General features: G+C 45.9%; 1 long non-coding RNA gene across 2 annotated transcripts in view; it reads left to right on the plus strand.

Annotated features, from left to right (window-relative positions):
- Positions 1–7,705: 7,705 nt before the first annotated feature.
- LOC114814314 overlaps positions 7,706–26,087 on the plus strand; it is a 55,425-nt gene continuing 37,043 nt past the window's right edge. For both annotated transcript variants that reach the window (XR_003762089.2, XR_003762090.2), the window contains exon 1: positions 7,706–7,916. This is a non-coding gene — a long non-coding RNA (uncharacterized LOC114814314). The remainder of the gene's footprint in view (positions 7,917–26,087) is intronic.

Genomic DNA, 26,087 nt, shown 5'->3' on the forward strand with positions numbered 1-26,087 from the left:
CCTCTGTCCCCACCCCCGCAGAAGAAGAAAAGGACGCAGGTGTTTTTCTATAACTTTCTGTTCTGCAACCCAAATGGCTTCACCACGTTTTGTTTCGCAAGTAGAATTAAGATATGATTTAAATGTTACAATGGGGAAGCGACGCCTGCAGTAAATAACTCCGAATGACTCTTGGATGCAAATGATCGAACCATTTTTAATTTGCTCATGGTAATCAGGTAGGGGGAATTCTATGTTTTAAATAGAGTCAAACACTGCAAACTAAAGTAATGTATGGTAATGCGATACCAAAGTGATAAATTTGTACGTCCCAAAGCCAGGAAATGCAGAAGTTAAGATTCTTTTAGTAATGTTAACAGATCCGTGGTGCAAAGACTGCATAATTCCGCATCATAAATAATGTACTTACTAGCTTCATGACTACTCAGGAACATTCCACGTGTGGAAGGTAGCCGTGAGTCACACCGGTGGGTTTGGTGGACGTGGCTTGTCCAGTTCAGGGTGCGTAGATTGTGCTGGGGGGCACTGACATAATTAGGGCTGGGCTGGGCCGTGGCACGAAGGGAAGTGGTTTGACACAGGGCCAGGGGATCCCTTGGGTGCTGACTTTCTCGCCCCTCCGTGAGCTGAGATGAACTGTACCCTCCTCCCCTAAGGTTACCACTTGGATGTGGGCAGACCAGAAATCTTGGGGATTTTTCAAACCTAGGAAGGCTGCTATGGGCATTAGATTTGGTCTGCCTCCTTCTTGGTTTCTCTGGTGCTTCTGGTGCAGGATGCCTTGGCCATGATGCTGGCAGCTGCTGCAGTGGTGGCTCCTTCCATCATTTATTCATTCAGTCGTATTTTTGAGCCCTTACTGTGTGCAAAGCACTGTACTAAGCGCTTGGGAGAGTATGATAAAACTACAAACAGACACAGGCCCAGTCCACAAGGAGCTCACAGTCTGATCACTCTAGACTGTAAGCTCGTTGTGGGCAGGAAATGTCTTCCAACTCTGGTATTGTACTCTCCCAAGCGTTTAGTACAGTGACAGCTCAATAAATGCCTTTGATGGTGATGATGGTGGTCCTGGTCTGGTCCTAGTCTCTCGGAACAGGAGGAGTATATGGAAATGAGGGACTCCCACAGGATGAGAGGAGCCTGGAGTGTGTGTGTGTGTGTGTGTATGTGTGTGTGTGTGGAAGAAGGGGAAGATCATCTTTCTATATGCTTGCTGTCTTCGCTGACCCACCTCTTGATCCTTTCATTCCCCCACCACACCAGTATGACCTAGTAGAAAGGGTGCGGGTCTGGGAGTCAGCGGGCCTGGATCCTAGTCCTGATTTGGCCACTTGCCTGCTCTGTGACTTTGGGCAAGGCACTTGCTAGACCTTAATGTTCTTATATGGAAAATGACGTTTCAGTCAATATCTGTTCTCCATCTAGGCATTGAGCCCCATGGAACTGTGTCCAAATGGATTATTTTATATCTACCCCAATGCTTAGTACAGTGCTTGGCACATAGCCCTGACCAACACCACTTCTAGCATTAATATCATAATTGTTATTACCATTTAGTTATCTGATGAGCAGGGCAGGATTGCACCTTTCTGAGGCTCTATGCCAGGACAAAAATCAAGGCAATTCTGGGGCAAAATTCACAAAGCTATTATTTTAAGCATTTGTGTATTTCCATGCCCTGACACTGACACCCGACTTGTGGTCTTTAAAAGCAGTGCAGCACTCTCTGGAGTTTCTTTTTTTTAAGTTTAAAAATTAGGCGGAAAGAAACGATTTTCAGATAGGTTAAATTTCATAAAGAAATTATTAAAATGGGAGCTAATTTGGTGTCCCCAGAAATCAAGACAGAACCCCAAGGTAACGCTGCTCGGGTAGAGCAGATGAAGTGTGGGACCTTCTGCTCCTCAAAATCTCCATCCCCAAGCCTGTACTTGGGGTAATTGCCTGTTGACTCTGCTAATCAATCAATCAGTGGTCCGCTGTTGGTCCGCTTCCCTCCCGCCTCCCCGCCCCCGCCCACCATTTCGAGGCCGGACTAACAAGGTGGACCCTGATGGTGCTACCCTGTCTCCGGCCTCGTAACAGGAAGCAACATGGTGTAATGGAGAGATCACAGGCCTGGGAGTCAGAAGGTCATGGGTTCTAATATCGGTTCCACCATTTGTCCGCTATGTGATCTTGTACAAGTCATTTAACTTCTCTATGCCTCACTTACCTCATCTGTAAAATGGGGATTGAGACTGTGAGCCCCACGTGGGACAGGGATTGTGTCCAACCCGATTTGTCTTACAACCACTCCAGTGCTTAGTACAGTGCCTGGCATGTAGTAAGTGCTTTACAAATATAATAATAGTAATAATATTAATAACCTGGCTGGTGCTTCCTAATATGAATGAGGGTGTCGCATGTGGGGAAGCAGTGGCCTAGTGGAAAGAGCATGGGTTTGGGAGTCAGAGGAACTGGGTTCTAATTCTGGTTCTGCAACTTGATGCTGTGTGACACTGGGCAAGTCACAACTTCTCTGTGCCTCAATTTCCTTGTCTGTAAAATGGGGTTTAAATCCTACTCACTCCCATCTAGATTGAGACACCCATGTAGGGCAGGGGTTGTGTCCAAACAGATAACCTTGTATCCTAGTGCTGAGAACAGTGCTTGACACATAGTAAGCGCTTAACAAATATTCTAATTATTACGGTTCTTTGTGGAACTCTGTGGAATCAGCGTAGCCGGTGAATGTGTCACTGGGTGGACAGCTGACCCTTCCCATGCATGCACATGAGGATGTTCATGCATGGGCATGTTTTGTGCTTGCACGCGTGCACACACACACACACACACACACACATACACGCTTGCTTTATGTTGTTGTGTTCACCTTCTAGGACCCAGGCAGCAGGGACCAAGGGGGAGGGAGGTTGCAAACTTGAAATAAAAATACTAGCTACAAAGGCATCTGATGCTGAAAACCAGAGAAGCAGTGTAGCCTAATGGAAAGAGCCTGGGTATGGGAATCAGAGGATTTGGGTTCTAATTCCTGCCCCGCCACTTGTCTGCTGTGTGACTTCTCCGTGCCTCAGTTATCTCAACTGTAAAATGGGTGCTAAGACTGTGAGCTCCATGTGGAACAGGGACCGTGCCCAGCCTGATTAGTTTGTACCTACGGCAGCACTTAGTACGGTGCGAGGTATATAGTAAACACTTAACGAATGTCACCACAAAAGCAAAAAAACCAGATTATTGGCCACCCTAACCTGGTCAGCAGAAAACAACTTTAATCATCACACCCATACATACACGTGGGGTGTGTGTGTGTGGGTGTAGGTGGGTGGGTGAGTGTGTATGAGGGAAGGAAGGAGAGCCAATCATGTAATGGTGGTTTTAAGGCTTTACTAGGTGGGGGAAGCTAGGGATTTCAGAAACACTCCGGTGTTTCTCATTTTAGGAGTCGTTTCTCTCCTGATTCCCACCGACCCCTCCTTTAGAGTTGACACCAAATTAACTGTCCAGGGGCCCTTCAGGGAAGTTTGGTGACAAAACAGGAAATAGAGCCTCTGGCCTACTCCTGCCCTCTCCCTCCCGCCCAGCTCCCCCCAGTCCCGCCCCCCAAAGGAGTCTCCGCTTGTGGGGTGACTCGTGGTGCTCGGAAGGATTCTTGGATGCCATTTCCAGGGGCCGGTTGAGCTGCGGTGGAAGATTTGAGGATCGGGGCCATTGCAGAGCCAGGTGCGAGAAGGGAGGGAGGGAGTGAACGCCTAGAGGCCGAGAAGCTGTCAGTCAGAGGAATTCCCCGGCCGGACCTCCCCTCAGCAATGAAGTTCCCCTTTCCACAGCCACCTGTTACGAAGAGCCTCCTGAGAGAGGAAAGGGCTCTCGCCAGCCAGCGGGTTCGGCCAGGGTTTCGTTTCCTCAGGGGGCTGGCTCCAAGCACCCTGGCTCCGGTCTGGACTGGTCAGACCCTCTATCTCCCATGGGGCGGTCGCATCTACCCGTTTTCTGGGGAGGTGAGCGGGTGGGGGTGGTTTGGGCCTAGTCCTGCACTTCTGTGGACCTTGCGGACTCCAGTGAGGCCCGATACTGACGGAGCAGGATTCGACGTAGCTTTGGAGTGGGGTCAGATGGTCAAGGTTAGGAAGATGCTGGTGGCTATTTCATGAAATACTAGAAAATAATGTCAAGAGCTTTCACTGTCCCATTTCCTTGTCCACCTCCCACCTTGCCCATACGTGTTCACACATGAGCTCGCAAGCCATAACAAGCTTGTAAGCATAGTTATAATCATACAACTGGAGAGGTAGCATGGCCTAGTGGAAAGAGCTCAGGCCTGGGAGTCAGAGGACCTGAGTTCTAATTCGGAGTCTGCCAATTGCTTGCTGTGTGACCTTGGACAAGTCATTTAACCTCTCTGTGTCTCAGTTTTCTCAACTGTAAAATGGGGATTAAATCCTCTTTCTTCCTACTTAGACTGTGAGCCCCATCTAAGACAGGGAGTGTGTCCAATCTGATAAACTTGCTTCTTACCCTAGTGCTTAGAACAGTGTTTGAGACATAGTAAGTCCTTAGTAAATACTATTAAAAAAACCACTCAGTGTCACACAAAAACCCAGGTGCGAATTTGAATGCAGTAATATAGACTTCAGGAGGAATCAGAAAAATGCAAGATAAAATTATGGGGAAGGGTATTAGGGGTGGGACTGTAAAGGTGTGTGCAATGACTGCCTTGAATTTGGATGGGAAGGGTTGAGGACTTGAAACATTGGTTAAAAGTGGCTACTTTAACTTAGGAGCCACATCCCTGTTCCAGATCTACTTCGGGTATTTAAGTCCGAGCAGAAGTCCATGCTGTGGCCTCAGAAGCTGCCAGATGTCAATGATCTGGGTATGGTATTTAATTCTGGAGTCTGACTTTATTTAGAGTTTTTTAAAACAATATCATCTGGGTCAGGAAGGATCAGAAAAGGAGATGAAAGTCACCTTATCTGTCAAATCTAAGTTTTATTAACCCAGCCCCGACATTGGTACCAAAAAAAAAAAAAAACCCAACGGAAAAGAGGGAGTCCAATTAGACTCTGAGAAAATGTCTGCGGGCTGGTCACAGATGTATAAGCAACAGCCCTGGATCATTTGTCATATTGTGCAGCAAGGTTGAAAGGAAAATTATTTCCATAAATTATTGTACAGCAGTAAAAAAAATAATTTCAGGGTCTCACGTCAAGATTAAGCTAATGAAACTGACTATGCGGGAGTGTAGGAGCCCATTTGAGTCAAATCTATAGGCAGAATTGGAAGGAATAGGTTCAGTTAAGGTGTGAAGAAATTCCCAAGGATCCAGGTCTGTCTATAATTATGGCATTTATTAAATACTTATTATGTGCTCTTAGTGCAGAGATAAATCCAAGATCATTGGATCAAACACAATCTCTATCCCACATGGAGATCACAGACTTAGAGAGAAAACAGATAATTCAATCCCCATTTTATAGATGAAGAAACTGAGAGAATTTCAGTTACTCACCCAAGGTCACAAAGCAGCCCAGTGGCAGAGCTGAGATTAGAACCCAGATTTCCTGATTCCCATGCCTGTTCTCTTTCCAAGTGGGCCACGTGGCCCTATCTGTCTCTAGGGATGTACCTCTAAAACCCAGATCGGGCATCTCTTCTTTAAAAAGAATAATCAAAGTCATCATGTGGGGATTCAGAGCATGGTCAGAAACCTCCACTTTTGGAGAAGTGTCTTTCACAAACTAAACACAGAAGGCTTTTTGGTTAGAGGCTCCTGAAACTCCAAAGCTGGAGTCCTCTCCATAGGTACCAACTTGTGAGTGAAAAACCACCATTTGGGGCTTTTTTGGGCTTTTTTATGGCATTTTTGAATGCTTACTTTGTGTCATACAAGATGTTCTAAGTAAGTGGGGTAAATACAGGTTAATTAGGTTGATTGGAAAGTTCTCAGGCCTTGAAAGAGATCTGATGTGAGAGAGGCTGGCCCTCCTGATCCTCTCTTCTTGATGGTTTTCTGGTGATTTGAATGCTAAGGACTCTTGCTATGAAGGTATAATCTCAATATCCCGCCAGAATTTCTGCATCAGCCTCTCTCGCTCCAATCCATACTTCTGTGCACATTTCTTCTCACCTCAGAAGCCTTCAATTTTTCTCCATCCATCTCCACAACAAGCAGAAACTCATCACCAATGGTTTTAAGGCAGTCGATCAGCTCGGCCTTTCCTACCTTACCTCGTTGATCTCTCCACCACTACCCAACCCAACCACTTTACTCCTCTAACACCAGCTTCAATGTCATCTCTCACTGTCACCTCACTGTTCCTCAATGTCATCTCTCTCACTGTTGACCCCTTTCTCATGTCCTCCTTCATTCCTGGAATCCCTGCCCCCTTCATATCTGGCAGACTACCATTTTCCCCACATTCAAAGCCTTGGGAAAATCACATCTCCCCCAAGAGGCCTTACCCACCTAAGCCCTCATCTCCCCTTCTTGCTCTCTCTTCTGCATTGCCCTGGCACTTGGATCTGTACCTTTTATTCACCCCAGTCTCAGTGCCGCAGCACTTATGTAAGTGTCTCTATTTTATTTTAATATTCTGTTCCCCTCTCTAGACTCAGATCCTTGTGAGCATGTCTGTCTGCTGTACTGTCCTCTCCCAAGTGCTTAGTACAGTGCTGCTCTGCACATAGTAAGCACTCAATAAGTATCATTGATAATTGATTGATTACATACTTCTCATTTACTAGATCTGGCTCAGTGAGGATGTCTGGTTAAGACAGAAAAACAAATCATCAAACTCGGGTTATCAAGAGCAGTGATACAATTTAACTAGAAATCTTCTAGACAATGAGACATATAAGTTTTTCATTACTGTCTCTGCACAATTGTAATTGTAACAGTTGTCACTGTGTCTCTTTCCTCCTGATGCTGTATTTCTGGAGGTAGAAATCTCAGTAGAGTCACCCTGTGTTGATCTGAGTGAAGGGGAGTCAGGTGTCACAAAGGGGAAGGAAGCATGGAGGTGGGGATGGAGGCCATGTCTGGGAGTCAGAGGACCTGGGTTCTAATCCCGGCTCTGCCACTTGCCTGCATAATAATAACGATTAATAATTGTGGTATTTAAGCACTTACTAGGTGCCAAGCACTCTTCTAAGAACTAGAGTAGATACAAGCTAATTAGGTTAGACACAGTTCCTGCCCCACAACGGGGCTCACAGTCAAAGTAGGAGGGACAACAGGTATTGAGTCCCCATTCTGCATGTGAGGAAACCGAGGAACAGAGAAGTTAAGTGAATTGCCCAAGGTCACACAGCAGACAAGTGGCAGAGCAGAGATTAGAGCCCAGGTCCTCTGATTCCCAAGCTGTTGCTCTTTCCAATAGACTATGCTGCTTTTCTCTACTATATCACCTTGGACAAGTCACTTAGCTTCTCTGGGCTCACCGTCTCATCTGTAAAATGGGGTTAAGAAACCTGTTCTCCCTCCCCTTTAGACTGTGAGCTCCATGTGGGAAAGGCACTGGATCCAATCTGATTCTACTGCATCTATTCCAGTGTTTCAGGACAATGCACGGGGCTTAATGAATACCACAGTACTGTAAGTAAGTGCTTAATGAATACTATGATGATGTAACACTCCAACCCCAAAATTCCACAGACACTGATTGGCTTTCAAAGCCCACCATGTTGGGGTGAGGTGGATATTTTTGGTGAGAAGGTGGGCCCATCTGGCGGGGGGCTGACTTCTTCTAAATTCTTGCTGGTTTGCAAGGAGATTGTCAATATATCTGCTCCTCAGTTCAACATTTAAGTAATACAAGTCTTTGCTGCCACTTGACGAGTGACCTGTGCCCCGTTGCTGCAACATCCTATTGATGGTTTTTGACAAACCCTACAGTATCGCGTTTGCATAAGTAAGTTGCAAATGCCCTTTCCATTAACGGAGGAGCTCTGCTATTAACTAATTACACTTTGGCTTCTCTGGTTCCGGCGGCCGTGCCGGAGAGAAGCAGTGTTCCGGATTTTCAAGGCTTGCACAGCTCGCCCTTGAGTCAGCATGTATTTTTTGGGTCTTGTTGCTTGCTTGGTTCTGGATTTTGAAGTGTGAAGAGGGATAATCACTGCAGCTCTAGTCCTTTGGCGCCCCCCACCCCGACCCCTTCCCCTAGAATCCGATTACAGGAGGGTGGGGATTTTTGAAGATCCCCGCTTTAACCCAGTAGAAGAGAACTGGGGCCAGAGTTGGAGTTGTAGATTTTAGGTGCTCCAGTCGATCAATGGTATTAATTGAGAGCTTACTGTTCACAGAATACTGTACTAAGGACCAGGGAAAATACACTATGACAGAACTTTATGAGATCCTTGCCCACAAGAAGCTTACAGTCTTCAGTAAGCACTCAAGTTTGTTGTGGACAGAGAATGTCTGTTATGTTGTCGAATTGTACTCTCCCAAGCCCTTAGTATAATGTTCTGCATCTGAATAGTAAATACCATTGATCGTATATGAAGAATATCAAAGGAAAGCATGATTTAAGGAGTGGAGACAAGAGAGAAGTCATGGCTTCTCTTTTTGAAGGGCTTGCAAGCTTAATTGTGACTGATAAGATTAAAGTGACTATGCTGCTCTCAGTTTGAGATTTTAAAGGGAATGCCACATCGCCATCGGCCACTGACAAAAGCGTAGACCAGTAGAGCTGCAGAAGGAATGATGGGGTGGAGTGAATTCGACACCTTCTAGTAGGAGTGCTTTAGAACAGCCAGACCCCAGAATTTTCTATCCACAGGGAGGCGTTTCATTAGGCAAACAGCTCTTTGGGATTGCATACATATTAGCATCTCACTATAATAGTGCAAATTTAATCACTCACATTTATTAAGTGCTTCCTATGTGCAGAGCACTGTACTAAGCACTTGGGAGAGTACAATATGACTGAGTTGGTAGACCTGTTCCCTTCCCACAGGGAGCTTACAATCTAGAAGGGGAGATAGACATATAAAATTAATTACATATTTGTACCTAAGTGCTGTAGGGCTGAAGGTGGGGTAAACAAAGGGTACAAATCCAAGGGAAAGTCTGATGCAGAAGGGAGAGGTAGTAAGGGAAATGAGGTTTAGTCGGGGAAGGCCTCTTGTCATAGATGTGATTTTAAATGGACTTTGAAAGTGGGGAGTGATGGTCTGTTGGATATGAAGTGGGAAGGAGTTCCAGGCCAGCGGCAGGACACTGGTGAGGCGAGATGGCGAGAGAGATGCGACTGAGATATGGTGAGTAGGTTGGTGTTAGAGGAGCGAAGTGTGCAGGCTGGGTTGTAGTAAGAAACCAGTGGGGTAAGATAGGAGGGGTCAAGGTGATTGCTTTAAAGCCAATGGTAAGGAGTTTCTGTCTGATATGGAGTTTGTCTGAATATATCTAGGTAGTCTGGTGACTCTAATCAAGAAGCAGATGTAGAAAATTCAACTTTAATAATGGAAACATTTGTGGTATTTGTTAAACATGTGCTAGTAGTAATAGTATTAAGGGCATATTGTGTGCAGAGCACTGTGCTAAGCTCTGGGAGAGAATGCTCAGGGGAAAATTAGACACGGGCCCCACGCTAAACAGTGTAGTAAACTCTGGGGTAGATCCAATCAATAAGATCAGATACAGTCCCTGTCCCACATGGGGCTCACAGTCTAAGGAAGAGGTGGAAAACAGGTATTTAATCCTTATTTTATAGTTGAGGAAACTGAGGCTCAAAGGAGTTTACTTGGAAAACAGCCAGAGACTCTTTGGTTGGTCTTGGCTTCAGGGTTCCTGAGAAGTTTAAGTTCTTCAGGAGTCAGGTTATCTTGTTTATCCTCAAGGCTGAGACTTCCCCTACCTCGTTCTGCCAAGCTCTGTCTTCAGCAACATACAGCCCCCTTTCCCTGCCTCACTAATCTCAGTGGTAGCTGTCCCCACGGTAAACAACGGTCTGATTCGGCATGGAAAACAACAGCCCAGTGAACTGTTTCCTGTAAATCTGAATGTTTTAGGCCTCGGGAACATTTCGAGTAACTAGCTACTTAATGAGAAGACTTCTGGTGAAATGTAGGTAAGATCTTAAAGACTTGAATTGTTCTCCTGAGAAAGCGGTTAAGGGTAAATAACCACATTGAAGTTGGGGCCCAAAAGCCCAGGGTATGAAACAAAGCCAAACGGAAAGAGCCAACAGGCCGTCGGAACCCGGGTCGGGTTCTAGAACTTGGGAGTCGCTCCTGGGGCAGATCACCATGGTTTTGTGAAAGAGCATGGGCTTGGGAGTCAGAGGTTGTGCGTTCTAATCCCAACTCCACCACTTATCAGCTGTGTGACTTTGGACAAATCACTTCTCTGTGCCTCAATTACCTCATCTGTAAAATGGAGATTAAGATTGGGAGCCCAGTGTGGGACCACCTGATTACCTTGTATCTACCCCAGCATTTAGAACAGTGCTTGGCACATAGTAAGCGCTTAACAAATACCATCATTATTATTATTATCGGATTTCCACTCCATTTCCTGGACCTGTGGCCTTGGCTTTTGACTTGGAATGGAATTCTTTCTTCAGCGCCCCTTTCCACCCTCATCATCTGCCTCAAGACCTGGCAACACTTTGGTGTTTTCTTTCGGATGTGGCCAGTTTAACTTGAGCTAAGGCTTGGACAGGAGTCAGATTGCTCTGGACTTTACCCTTATCTGACAGTTACTCCCCCCTCCTTTTACAGAAGGCACATCTCCTCCTGACTAAGCCCTCCCTTCCTTTTCTCCCACTCCCGTCTGAGTCTCCCTGACCTGCTTCCTTTATTCATCCCTCCTCCCAGCTCCACAGCACTTATGCACTTAGCTATAATTTATTTATTTATATTAATGTCTCTCTCCCCCTCTAGACAGTAAACTCATTGTGGGCAAGGAATGTGTCTGATTATTATTCTATTGTACTCTCCCAAGTACTTAGTACAGTACTCTGCACACAGTAAGCACTTACGATTGATTGACAGAATGATTGACTCTCCTGAGGAGCCCTTATCGCTCAAAGGTCGTGAGGACCGGCCACCACCTCTGCTCGACCTGGGCAACTTTTCTGAAGCCGTCAATGGAGTAAGTGAGTTGGGGTCAATACCTTGGGATTTAAGTGAGGAAAATGGAGAACAGGGCAAGCTTCAGCCTAGACTATTCAGTTTTCTCTTCATGTGACTAGGCGAAAATTGGGAAGTGTTTGGTTGATGTTCGAGGCAGATAAACGTTAAAAATTTGATGTAATCCCAGACCTCAGGCTTGAAACTTAGCTTGACCTTTCCTGTGGGGGGATTTTATGCAATACTACTGGACATTTAGTAACACGAAAGGAAACAGAGGAAGGATATCAGTTCAACCATATGTCAACTCTGGAATACGAAGTGACAGGGAAAGGAAGGACCAAGATGTGTACTGAGTCATGGGTTAAAGGGAAAAGCAAACCCCTTATAAACTTAGAGCAAATGTGCCCATGGAAGTATAGATGAACTGATGTGAGGCTGATCCCATTCTGTTACAGGCTAATCAATCGATTGGTGGTATTTGTTGAACACTTACTAGGTACAGGGCGCTGTACTAAGTTCTGGGGGTGAGGACAATACAAGAGAGTTGGTAGACACAAAAGGGGTGTGTGTGTGTGTGTGTGTGTGTGTGTGAATTTAAATGATTAGGATTGAGAATGTCTTTTGGCTAATTAGAGGTCCATCTGGGGTCACTACTGCTTAATCAACATGACTGAAATTAAACTGTGACAGTGATAGCAAGAATAGCTCTCCCATCAGACTGTAAGCACTTTGAGTGCTGGGGTGGTGTCTTTACTTCTACTGTATATTTCAGGCACTCAGTAAGTGCTCTGCATCCAAGAGATGTTCGATAAGTGCCTTTGGAGATGACCGATGATTGCAGTAACTTGGATTTAAGGGGCACGTTCTTTCCAAGCCTAACATGCCCTGGTGGAGGAGAGACGGGTGAGAGGCAAACTTTGTTATTCCCATTTCGCAGATGGGGGCAATGAAGCCCGGAGTATGTCGAATGCCTCAGGGTTGGTGGAAGAGTTGAATGTGCTCCCAGAGAGCTGATCAGTTCCCTCTCCTTGAGACCAGGCCTCCTCACAAGGCACTTAGTCACTTCAAGGGCCACAGGTGGGTATGTTCCAACCTACCCCTATGGAGTTTGGGCAAAATAGAAGCACTATCACACCAAAGAGTAAGAAATGGGATTTATGAGTGTGTGGTTTGAAGGATTTTTTGGGCAGTAAAAGCCATAAAATTTTGTTGATTTTTGTGAATACCAAATATGTTGTGGTCTCCACGTATTCAGAAAACTCCTTCAGTAACCCTGCAGGCTCAAAAAGTATTTCTCCAACTGTAACCATGTGGGGGTAGCTGTCTTCTTAGGTGCTGATGTGGCAGAAAGCCATGGGCCTTATTGCCATTATCAATTGTGCGGAAAAGTGGTACTAGTTCTCCAAGCCTTTTGTACATCCAACGTGGTTCTCCTTTGTTATTTCCAAGCAAGCGGGCATTCGGTTACCACTGAAGTACCCACCCCGAATAATAGAGCGGATTTGAATTAAAAATCCTGGTAACTTCAGAATGAAACAAGAACCCAATAAAACTGAGTGAGAACTTGAGCTGATATGGAAAGCCTTCCCCATTGGCTGGACTGGAGTGAGTGGTGACTCTCAGGGTGTGAATTCTATGTGGGCAGGGAATGTGTCTTGTGCTTCTGTTGTACTTTTCTGAGCACTCAGTACACTGCATTGCAATCAGGAGGTGCTCCATAAAGGCCATCACTTCTATCATTGTCCCAGGAATCTGTATCAAGCTTCCTAAGGAGGCAAGAGATGAGCTGTGAAGGGTGATTGGTGGATTTTCCAAACATGCTTTCTCCCCACTGGGGCCTTAAGGACCTTCTCCTCAGACTCCCGCCTTACTCCCGCCGTTTCCGGATTCCCCGACAGGCCCAGATGGAGACAGGGAAACCCACGTGTTCTGGAGCAGAGCCCCTGCCTGAACGCTCCTATTTATTTTCACCCCCAAAGCTGTAATTAGTTTGGTTCTCAGACTAAGATTTCCCTACAGACTGGGAGCCATGAGTAAGTGTTAATTTGAACATTTGCAAATAGTAAATGGCTTCCCATTGTCACACAGTGGTTTGGAGAGGTCCCAAGACCCCAGAGACAGAATCTGTGGGGTGGCGGGGGCTGGAGGGCCGGAGCAGGATTAGAAGCAGCAGTGGCCATTCCAGTCCACCCTGGAATCGGTAACGGAACCAGTCAGCAGAAGGCAGCGATTTTTTTTTTTCTGTGGCAGTTTGTAAAAAGGATCTGGATTTTTCAAAATAATAATACTAACGATGATGGCATTTATTAAGTCCTCACTCTGTGCTAAGCACTGGGATAAATGCCTGGATACAGCCCCTGTCCCACAAAAGGGCTTATGATGTAGCTCATTAGATAGACAAAAAAAGAGGCCCAGAGAGGTCGTGTGACTTGCCTGTTGTCACACAACAGGCTATTGCTGCTGTGGAACTTGAACCCAGGTCCCCTGTCCCCTTCTCATTCTCTTTCCATGTGGCTTTCATAACGTTTAGTAAAGGTATTAACGAGCACCACATCACACACCTGGCAGTCTCCCCCTTTATGCTGCATTGCCTTTGGCCAGCAAGTCCTTCGTGTTGAAAAGTAGGAGTTCTGCTAATTGGACTCTCATGGAGGGCAGTGAACTGCTAAGCATTTGAGAAATCCAATAGGAATGCCCAAAGAAGGTTTCACTCTGAGCAAAAGGAATAGGAAACAAGGGGATGGGAACTTTATTTCTTTCCCTGGAAGCAATTTTTCGATTCAGGCTCATGGCCCGGTTCTGACTGGCCTTGCCTCCTGCCTTGGATCAAAGCAGCGGTGATCTCGCCCATCTTGATGATGTCAGCGCTGTCCGACGTGCAAACCCCGAGAGACCGGGGGAGCAAGTTGAGGGAAAAACTTTGCTTTGTTGGCAAGTTGAAATCGGATTTGTAAAACCACAACAATTCGATCCGCAAAACAAACTCAGTTCTTGGAGTCTTTTTCTGTCGTCTTAGCCTTTTCCCAGTCTACGGTTTTTCTCGGTTCCCGGCTGACTGTTTAAAAATTCTCTTTTGTGCGCTGGTTCTGCTCTCTTCTGTGCGCCGGCTCTTCCCTTTCTTCATGAGCCCGCTCTTCCTCTTCCTCATGAGCCCATTCTTTCCTGTCTTCACACTGGGTTTGACATGGGATTGCCAATATCTCTATGCCAGGACATCGATCTGAGATTGAAATCCACTAGGCTGGCCCTTCCCGTGTTTGAGTCATCATTACCATCTGACAGGAGGAGAGTATTCACTCCTGTCTCTTTTGCCAAATAAAAAAAGCACGCTCTTTCCCTGCTCTGTTGAAGTAGCGTGGCCTACTGGAAAGAGAGTTGGGAGACCTGGTGGCCTGAGAGTTGGGAGACCTGGGTGCTAAACCCAGTTACAGCACTTATCAAGCAATCATTGGTATTTATTGAGCACTTACTATGGACAGGGCATATCTACCAAATATGATCCCTGCCCATAAGGAGCTTACAGTCTAACCTGCTGAGTAACTTTGGGTAAATTATTTAACTTCTTAATGCTTCAGTTTCCTTATCTGCAAAATGGGGAATAAATACTCTTTCTCTCCCCCGTTTCAGACGGTGATTCCTTTGTGTGGGAAAGGCACTGTGTCTGATCTGATTGTGTTGTACTTTCCCCCACACTTAGGAGAGTGTTTTGGCACATGAAAGCCATTAACAAATACTATTATTATTATTATCATTATCCTACGGTTTAACCTCTGGAGCACAAGCCTGAAGAAATCCCTGCCTGAGTCTGATTTTTAGAAGAATATGTTCACTTTTAACAGTCAGCACTTTGCACTCCTGAAAGGGGGGAAAAATGGCTCTTGGACAACTTTATGCTGATCTGGGCCTGGGCTTCATTCGTTATTCCCATCCTGCCACGCTCAATCCCCGAGGCACCTTCCCTTCAAGTAGTACAAAATTCCACCTCCCAAGTTGCTGAGTTTTAGAGAGTAAGGGGATGTGGATGAAGCTTCATGGCACTAGTGAGGTTTTCCAAAGTTCCTCTGTCTGTATGGCTCTGATGGACATAGTGGATTTCCCCCTCAGAGGAGTCTAGACAGTAGCTAGTGGACACACTTGATCTTGGCCAAATTCTTAGATTGTTAGTGCAACTCAGCAAGGAGGGGTTTTCTAGAGTCTCTGCGTGTGTGTGTGTGTGTGTGTGTGTCTGCGGGCATGTGTGTGTGGGGTAGAACCTAGACCACGGAAATTTCTCAAACTTTTTGATTGTTTATGGAGTGATTTTTAAGATGTGTGAGAGGTGGGAATTCCTTGTTTAGACTGGCCAGGAGCTGCCAGGGAACTCTGTAACTGGAAAATGTTAGCAAGTGGCTAGATGTGGAATGAGGAAACATCCAACATGACAAGGGGCTTGGCCAGCAGGAAATTTCCATGGCTGTTTTGGTCCGCTGTGGCTTGGGGTTTCTGTGTGTGTGGATGGGAGAGGGATGTTTTCTTTCATTTCCAGACAAATTCCCTTCTGCTACCCTTCAGTCAAGGGGTTGAAACCGCCCCCTGCACCCCACCGCCTGGTGCTGCCCTCTCCTCCTCTCCCCCTTCTGAGTCAGGGGTCCCCTCCCCGGGCAGTAGGACTGCCCTCTGTGTCTTGCGAAAATAGTGCAATGCCATTCTCCATACTCTGGTCACATTCCGTGCCTTGGAAGTACCGTGAGGGGGGAACAAAGCCGCTGTCTGCCTAGTAGAGAAACAGCATGGCCTAATAGTGCATGAGCCTGGGAGTCAGAAGGTCATAGGTTCTAATACTGGCTCTGCAACTTGTATGCTGTGTGAACTTGGGCAAGTCACTTCACTTCTCTGAGCCTCAATTAGCTCCTCTATAAATGGGGAATGAGACTGTGAACCCTATGTGGGACAGGGACTGTGTCCAACCCGATTTGCTTGTAGCTACTCCAGCACTTAGTATGGTGCCTGGTGCATAGTGAGCACTTAAAAATACCATATATTATTATTATTATTATTACTGTCAGTCCCTCCTTCTGGCTCTTTTTACACGCTGGCAAGCCTAAACCCACATTTCTTCGAAAGCAAGGAGTCTAACCCTTTTCATGGCACTTTTACCAAAATTAATTTGATTTTCTTTTATGACCATATTTAATGCTAGGCTCAATTTGGACCAGCCAGAGCAGAGGAACTGAAATAGCTTACAGTATCCCTGCTGCTGGGACCCCAAGCTAAGAGGGGGTGGAGGAAAGACCCACGTAAAGACACGCTTACAAATACACGAATGCATGTGTATAGGCTGCTGTTCCCACTGCTGCTGCTCCGAGTGGTTGAAGATGACACCCTGCTACCTTGCCACCTTCTGTCTCTTTGGTACCGCAAGCAGCCACTCTCAGCTTCTTATCGCCGACTGGATGGTGATTGTCGGTGTCGGGGGTCTCAAGAGGGCTCAGGCGCTATCGGAAATTGGAGCCGAACAGCTGAAGCCTTTTGAAAACTCTCCAAGGCCAAGACACCATTACCGGTCACTCACTGGCTGGAGATGGGGTGGTGGGAGGTGAAAGGAAAAAGAGTGTGGGGAGACAGAGTAGAGGAAAAGGCATGTGATGGCTTTATATTTCTTCTCCCGTTTCCTGGGCCCTTTCAGCCACTGTACCCTTGCTGAGGCATGACAAGGTTATGTCAGCGTGGTCTGAGAATCTATTGATCACTGCCATCAAAGATTTGTGCAGGAGTTTAGGGATTTGGTGCTTTGCATATCTCGCCCTCTCCCTCTTCCTCCTGCCTTCTCTCCCTGCCGTCCCCGCCCCATCTTCTTCCCCTGCCTCGACCCTCAGAGTGGTTAACTCATCCTGCTCCGGGTTCTGTCATCTCCTCCCGGGGCAGAGAAGCAGAGCTGTTTGTGAAACTTGGTAATTTCTGTGACAGCAGCTTTCCAAACTACAGTCGCAAGGCTGTCAAAACCATTGTAATGACTCTTCTAACACAGCTCAGGTGCATGACCCAGTCATCCGGGGAGGGGAGGGGGCGGGTCATGTGCAGGGAGGAAACAGGAGCAAGGATGAGGGGCTGGGGGGACCAGACTGCAGCATGATCTTGCTCTGCGGGAGCCGGGTGGGGAGATAGTTAATGCCTGTCTTCCCCTCTAGACTGTAAGCGGCAGGGAACGTGTCTGCCAAATCTGTTATATTGTACTCTTCCAAGCAATTAGTACAGTGCTCTGCATACAGGAAGCACTCAATAAATGCTACTGATTGATCTAAAGAGTAGCCCGACATGGAGATCTCTTACCTTACTCCTTGTCAGGCTGGCAGACACCTGAACCATTGAAAGAAGGAAAACAGGGCATCCTCTAGTCAACCCGCATATATAGATGTGTGCGCAGTGAGTGGGGCCCCACAAGAACGCCTACGCACGCATTCACATGTATACACACACACCATATACCCGAGGCCTACCTCTTCGTCCACCCCAACCTGAAAGTTGCCCTGCAAAAGTCTGAAGGAATCCAAATCCCAGGTTTTTGGCTTTAAGGAACAAGGTGTCTGCGTGAGGTCTCTGTTCACAGCTAGGCTGCAGGTCTTGGCTATAACTATATTGCAGGCCAGCGGTGGCCTGCAGTTATAGAGGGAGGAAATTCTTTTCTTTTTTTGGTGGGCGTGGGGGTGGTTGGGGGAGCAGGGAGAATGAAAGTTTGTCCAATTGCGAGGTAACTGGATAGGGCTAGTGTGTTTTACAATCGAGGGGAAAGGAATAGGAGCCCTTGGGGAATGGAATGAAAATCCGTATAGGCCCAAACAGGCAGAATAAGAGATACTAACTGCAGTCTGGCAGGGGATTTTTCCTTCATTCAAGCAAGTGACTTGTTGAAGGAATCTAGTGGAGGAGGTGTGAAGCAGCATGGAGCTGGAGTGGAACATAGTTTTCCAAGGGCTGGGAGAGCATACCTAGTCTGATTCTGATATCTGGGGTAAATTTTTTTTTTTGGTAGTCTGAATGGAATCAATCAATCAGTGATAGTTATTGAGTGCTTACTGTGTGCAGAGCACTGTACTAAGCATTTGGGAAAATGCAGTGCAACAGAATTGGTTCCCATTGCCCGTATCCGGAAGAGCTTGCAGAGAGACAGTATGGAAGAAGGGTGGTGGTGGCAAGTTGACCACAAGTCACTTAGCTTCTCTGTTCCTTAGTTTCCCCATCTGTAAGATGGGGATTCGATACCTCTTTCTCCTTCTACTAAGACTGTGACCCCCATGAGGGAAGAGGACTGTCTTCAGCCTGATTATCTTGTATCTGCTCAGAGTAAGTGCTTACCAAATCCCACAGTTAATGCCACCTAGCAGACCATTTGGTTGTTGAGCTGGATGTTTGCAAATGGAGGCAAGTTGCTGCAACTGGCGCTGACAAGATTTCATGCCAGTGAAGCTGGGGGGCATAAAGCAGATAGGTGGTTGCCAGGTGAGAGCTAGTAGGCTACTCAGTTCAGAACCCCTGCTGCCAGAGAATCAGCTCTGATCTCGACCCTGGCATCACTACTACTAATATAGACTGTGTTAACCATTCTAAAAGGGCACAAGAAGTGGTAGCTATGGTGTAGCTATGGTGCAATTCACAGTTCTGTAAAATGAGGGTTGAGACTGTGAGCCCCACCTGGGACGGCGACTGTGTCCAACCTGATTTGCTTGTGTCCACCCCAGCGTTTAGTAAGGTGCCTGACACATAGGAAGTGCTTAACAAATACCATAATTATCATTTTTATTAAGTACAGCAGAAGTAGCAAAGCCTATTGGAAAGAGCAGAGGCTTGGGAGTCAGCGGACCTGGGTTCTAATTCCATTTCTGCCAATTACCTTGGGAAAGCCACTTTATTTCCCTGTGCCTTATCTATAAAATGGGGATTCCATCCCTGTGGTCCCTCCTACTTGGACTGGAAGTCCAAGCTGATTAACCTAAATCTACACCAGCACTTAGAACACTTAGTCCCCTCTAGACTTTAAACTCATTATGGGCAGGGAATATCTGCTAATTCTGTTGTATTGTACTCTCCTAAGTGCTTTGTACAGAGATCTGCACATAGAAAGTACTCAATAAATACCACTGATTTATAGTAAGAAATTAAGAAATATAATAATAAAAAAGTGTGAGGCCACTTTCCCCAACACAAGGAGCTTATCCGGCACTGTGGGAAGCAGACATAAAAAATATTTATAAACAGTGGAGGCAATAGGGAGCATAGACCAAAGCCAGGTGGGGAGTAGAAGAATTTCTCCTTCTCCCCTGTCTGGGTGAGAGTGGAATGACTTGGAAGCTGGGAAGGGAAATGGCATGAGAAGAAGAAGGTAGAGAGAACTGGGAGAATTATTTCCTCTTGCAGAATTCCCTAACCGCTTCCTGAACCTCCCCTCTCAGCTGTCCTAAAAGCCTCATTTGCCAAGACAGATGAGAACAGGCTGATAGGTCCCAAGCTTTTCACATATTAACGGGATGACTTTCAACACTTTGGGGCCATAAGCTGGAATTCCAGCAGGTATTTTTGTTTACAGTGTGACTCCAGACCCTTCCCCTAACAGCTCTGAGGGAAAGTGAAGCAGCATGGTCTAGTGGATAGAGCAGGGGCCTGCTAGTCAGAGAGATCCAGGTTCTAATCCTGGCTCCTCCACTTGTCTGTTTTTGTCACCTTGGGCAATTCACTCCTCTTCTCTGTGCCTCAATTACCTCATCTGCAAAATGGGGATTAAACTGTGAGTCCCATTTGGGATAGGGACTGTGTCTAACTTGATTAGCTTGTATCTACCCAGTGCTTAGTACAGTGTTTAAAGGCTTAATGAATGCTATCATTCTTATTGTCAGGTTAGTATTAAGGAGAGAAACTTCACCATGTCTGGACTACACAACAGGATAAATAGGCCATCTCCCCCTTGACCATCCAATCCCCCAGTGCTTCTTTGAAACCAAATCACCTGAGGGCCAAAGCTAGATGAGTCCTGATCCTGATTAAGTTCATAACATCCTGTGAAGGTGGGGACAGGGTTTTGTGGTGTGATTTTTTTTTTTAAAGAGTTTGAGAAATAATTTGGGGGTATTTCCCCTAGGCAGCCACCCAGTTTTGTCTACATGTGCCCTGTCTTTTCCCTTGGGGTCGATAGTGTCTTTCAATCTGATAATGACGTGATTCATCAAGTCACTCCTTTTCAGGACAACAGATTCTGGAAGAGAGAGTGAAGTCATTATCATCTGAACTGAAATCAAGAGGGAGCAAAAGGGAAGCAAAAGAAGAAGCTGAGGCCCATTCTCCAGAAAGCGATTTTTAAGCAAAGAGACATAAGAGGAAGAAAGGACATACATGACCTGGGGTGCAGGGGCTGGGGGGAGGTTCATATCTTTATATGACCTGTGAAGTGTCATCGGTATCTACAACTTGAATCAGAAACCTGGCACACATCGTGCTCTTCTTAACACAAAGAAAAACTTGAAATCAAGCTTGAGGGTCTCGGTCCACCTTCCTACTGGCATTCCTGGGTCAGAGTTTCACTTCCAGGCTGTAATTTCATTTCTTTTTCTTCCTTGTTGCTGTTGTATATACCTTTGTATGAGTGGAGCTGATCTTCTCACTTCTGCTGCCTGGTATTTACAATCCTTAATGAGAGGACAAATACTAACTATAGAGAGAGGTGCAGAAAGTATCACTGAGAAGACCTGGCCCTGAACAAGTCAGATCCTGATGGGGTGTGGAATGGACCGAGAAGAAGATTAAAGTATTTCTGACAAAATATTCGAAAGGCCCGCAGAATCAGTTCTGTATTTTACCTTTGACGAGGCCCGATTTTGACAAGATCTTTCATCATGGTTTTGTTGTAAGTATTACAATAAGCCCTGGATTTTTCACAGTTACACGTGTATATTTTCACAGCTGTTTTCATCAGAAAAATGAATGTGCTTTGGTTAGTTTGGAAATATGTCACTGGCAGGAGCTTCACAAAAGTATACTCCGTAATAGAGTGGAAATCCTCAGCATGGCCTATTTGGCTGGATATTTGAAATTCATAGAATTTCCCTTAAATATTTTCTTTTGCTTCTTGCGTAAATTAATCCAGCAACTCTGGCCCTCTTCCTTATAATCTCCTTTGTTATGAATGCCGAGATCGCTATTGTTATCTTGGGTTGGGAGCCAAATGTGAACCGCAGTTACTGGGGTAAAAAAATACAATTGCTGTTTTTATTTTGATTGGAAGTATTTACTCAAGGAAAATCTAAAACCTAACAGATACATTGGGAATGACTCTTTTCCTAATGGTTTTCTGGTGCCTGGCCTAATTATTTTAATGCCCCCATGCATATTCTCAAGGAAGCTCATAAAAGAACTTCTTTCTCATCCTATGTGAGCGCCTCTTTCTCTCTCTCTCTCTCTCTCTCTCTCTCTCTCTCTCTCTCACACACACACACACACACACACACACACACACACTGAATTTTGTACACTGATCACACACGGACAGTAAGGTGTTTAGGGCAACACAAGGAACCCACATGGTTGCCCGTCAAAGAGAAAATGCCGAACAATACGTGGAGAGTTTGGCTGGCAGTGAAACAAAAACAATATCTCTAAAGAGGGAAGGTAATGATACAGCACGGAGGCAGAAACAAAAGAGATTAACGAAAAGTCTTGGCTTGCCACTGTTTGCCTTGCAAAGACAGAGGCTGATTTAAAAAGGGGGGGAAAAACTGTGGATTAATGTGAACTTTAATACTGAAGCAGTGTGTGTTTATTGCTGGTGACCACAAGACATAAATCTTGCGAGCACAATGTACAATGGGAGACAGACCCCAGGTTTTTTTTTTTTCCAGCCTCAATTTGTGTGCAAGTGTGTGTTAAGTGCCGTTGAAAAATAGTGACCTTTAATAAAGGATTGTATCCTGAGACTATTTTCCCAGACACACAGTGACCTTTCAAACCAGACTGGGGTGAGGGGGTGTGGAGTTTGGACTTTGAACCGTCCAGTCCCCGCTGTGTTCCTCTGTTTGCCGGGCTACTTTTTATTGTGTCACAAGGGAGCGTTCTGTATGCAAAGCAGGCTGAGCTGCCAGCCTGAACCTTTGCAAATCAATTTGTCTGTGAAGGCGAGTCCACTGGAGTGAAAGATGGTTTAGCAGGACACACTGCACCCCTCTCTCGGTGACATCATCGCTTGTGGCCCTCTCCTCAGCCACAGTAACCCGCCAGGACTCTGGGAAGGAGGGGGGGGGGAGGTTAACCCTTCCCATCCAGGGTGTCGGTGAAGCAGGGGGCTTGGAAGCCACCCAATCCCCCTTTCTCCTCTTATGCAGTTGCCCCACTGAGATGGAGAGCTGAGAGAAAAGATGACGTATCAGATTTTCCGTTGACCGACACTGGCAACCAGGCAGTGGAGGGTCTTCTAGACTGTAAGCTTGTTGTGGGCAGGGAACGTTTCTACCCACTCCTATTGTATTTTGCCAAGCACTTAGTAATACTAATAATTAATGTATTTGTTAAGCACTTACTCTGTGCCAAGCGCTGTTCTAAGCTCTGGGGTAGATACAAGGTAATCAGGTTGGACTCCTCGTCCCAAATGGGGCTCACAGTCTTACTCCCCATTTTCCATGTGAGGTAACTGAGGCACAGAGAAATGAAGTGACTTGTCCAAGGTGGCGGGCAGGGATTGTCTCTATTTGTTGCTGAATTGTACTTTCCAAGCACTTAGTACAATGTTCTGCACACAGTAAGTGCTTAATAAATACCATTGAAAGAAAGTCACGTGGCAGATGAGTGGCGGATTAAAACACAGATTCTTCTGACTCCCAGGCCTGTGATCTATCCACTAGGTCACACTTCTATACACACAGTAAGTGCTCCGTAAATACTATTGACAGTAGGGGGGCACCTGTGGAGTCCAAAGGGAGATGCTCAAGGAAATAGTCACGGGGTGGGAGACACCCCTGGGTTTGTGAGCTTGCCCGCTTTTACGCTGACAGCGGAAGTGGGTGGAGGTTCCTGGCACCGTTTTTCCGGGGCCCCGTCTGTCCCATTACGAGCCTTTCCCCGAGGGTTAATATTATTATTGATTCCTCCGGGCCTCTCCGATGCCCAGGACTCCACATTAATCAGTATCTAAAAATGCCAGGAAAGACAGAGAAATTCAATTAGTTTGTTCCCTAAATTTAAACTTCTCCATACAGCCCTCCTAAAGATATGGAAATCCTGCATTTTTCATAAAACAGTGGTTAGATCAATTTCTATGTAAGCAATTAATCATTTTTATACTCCACAAAAGATGGGGAGCAAAGTTCGACCTACTAGAGCAACACTGACTGATTACAGTCTCTCTGTGTGCAGTCTTGTGGGGAAGACCCAAAACTCTTGACTAGCATACAAAGATAGCCGACAATGGCATCCCTCTTAGCCGGCATCAGGGCAGAAGAGCTAAGCCTGCACTGAATCTCACGGCGGAAAGCTGGGAGGAACCAAAGTGAGGGTGACCCTGTGGTTTGCTCGAGGTTGGGAAATGATGCCCTGAAGAAGCAGTGTGGACTAGTGGAAAGACCAGGGGCCTGGAAGTCAGAGGACCTGGGTTCTAATCCTGGCTCTGTCACTCATCTGGTGCGTGACCTTGGGCATGTCACTTAACTTACCTGTGCCAGGTACCTTGTTTGTAAAATGGGGATGAAGACTGTGGGATATGGGCTTTTTTGAGACTGATTAGCTTGTATCTACTCCAGCACTTTATGTAGTCCAGAGACACAGTAAGTGCTTAACAAGTAACATAAAAATTAAAAAAGTCAAGGGCCTGGAAACATGTGTTGGTTAGAGGACCTAGCGAAGAATCAGACTCACACTCACACACACATATTCCCTCCCCCCCAGCCCCCGCTTCATTCTACAGACTGAGAGTCCAGTTTAAGGGCTGAAATACAGTAAGACTTGAACTGACTTGACTAGTCAATTTTGACTGTAAGCTGCTTATGGGCAGGGAACATGTCTATCAAGTCTGTTATACTGTCCTTTCTCAAGTGCTTAGTACAGTGCTCCGCACACCAAAACCACTCAATAAATATGACTGATTAATCTGCTTTCTGTCATGAAGCCCCAAATGTAATTTCCTATGGTAAAATCATTTATGTGTGCGTGGGTCTCTTTACTGCGAGAGTCTGGAACTGGATTTACAGAGAGTTTTACTTCTCAGCTACAGGACGAGATATTTTTCAGGGAGGTTTTAGAGAGGGAAAATAGCCCAGAGGAGAACTGAGGCTTCCATTTCTTAATGGAAAGACCAGGGGAAGACTAGGATGTGATGGTTTTTGCCCACTGGGGGGTAGAGAGAATGCCAGAAAAGACTTCTGAGAAATGGGAGCAAATTTATTGTGGAAATGTGTGTGGGAGGCAAAAGTGACATACAATGAACTAATTGATATTTGAACTCTTGCTGGAAGAAAAAAAATCAGGAGTTGTTGGGCAGAATAAGCAAGGTGAAGGAGAGAGAAATATCAAAGTACACATTTTAGATCAGGGCTCTCCCACTGAAAAGTTCTGTAAGGAGCCAACAGGAGATATAAGGGGTTGATGGTGCTCTGAAGAGGTCAGAATGCCAAACAAAGTTATGGTCTCGAATCAAAGAGAGTGACAGAGCAAAAGCTTTTTAACTAGGAGTTGGCAGTGGAAAATTACGGCCTTGCGAGAGCAGGCAAGCAGACAAGGGGTGAGATAGAAAAATCCTTATGAATCCAAGGAGATACGGAGTTAAAGATAGGGGCAACATTCAAGACAGAGGGGTTGGTGGGGTTGTTGGTGAGAAGTTCCAGTTGAGAAGATGTGGTTAAGAGCTAAGATGTGAAATAGTCCATAAACCAAATTTTAACTGGATTTTGGACAAGAACCAGGTAAGGGGCCAGAGAAAAGACAGTTTCTCCTTTAATAATGCAAGTCTGGGTTATTGTCATTACTATTGTAACCAATGATTCTCACCAGCTATTGCTATAACTTTCTCTCTGTAAAATTCTTGGCAATCTTGGGCATCGAGTAGCTAAGCAGCCCAATGACCTCTCCACTAACGGATGGAAGGGAGGCTCAGGAGGTGTGTGGTTGGCCCACATATGCCCAGTGAGTCAATCAATCGATCAGAAGTATTTATGGAGCGCTTTCTATGTGCAGAACACTGTACTGAGTGCTTGAGAGAGTATGAAACAATGTAATTAGGAGACATGTTCCCTGGCCATAATGAGCTTGCAGTCGGGGGCGGGGGAGTGAGAGGAAGTCAGTGGCAGAAGTGGAAACTCTTCACTCCTAATGAGCTCTGTGTGAGAGAGGGACTGTGTCTGATCCGATGATTTTCTACTTACTTCAGTGCTTAGCAGATAGTAAGTGCTCGACAAATATTATTATTATAATCGTTATTATTCTGACTGACTCTGTCCCAGAAGACTGAGACAACCCCGGTATAGCAAGGTGATGGATCTGGAAGCAGAGCATGAGCTTGGAAATGAAAGGACCAGGGTTCTAATCCTGACTCCGTCACTTATCTGCTGTGTGACCTGGGGCAAGTCACTTAACTTCTCTGTGCCTCAGCTACCTCATCTGTAAAATGGGGATTAGGACTGCGAGCTCCATGTGGGACAGGGATTGTGTCCCACCCGATTTGCTTGAGTCTCCCGTTAGATTGCAAGCTCTTTGAGGACAGGAGACACATTTTTCTTCTGTTGTTCTAGGCCCCGAGAAGGTGCTCAATAAAGTCTGTTGATTTGATTGATGAGTGGCACTTTGTCGGGGTGAAATTTGGGAGAGAATAGAGAGGGGAAAGTGATGATCAGGCAAGGAGGGAGAGAGAGAGGTGGGTCCAGAAAGCACAGGGCTTTGAGACAGAAGGATATGATCTCTGTGAGCAAGAGGGGAACAGGCCCTGTGGAGAAGACAATCCTTGATGTGATGATGAGAGACCCTTAGAGATGAGAAAAGAAAGGAAGGAGGTTGCTGGCAAA

This window comes from Ornithorhynchus anatinus, chromosome 9 (genome assembly GCF_004115215.2).
Source record: "Ornithorhynchus anatinus isolate Pmale09 chromosome 9, mOrnAna1.pri.v4, whole genome shotgun sequence".
Taxonomy (NCBI): domain Eukaryota; kingdom Metazoa; phylum Chordata; class Mammalia; order Monotremata; family Ornithorhynchidae; genus Ornithorhynchus; species Ornithorhynchus anatinus.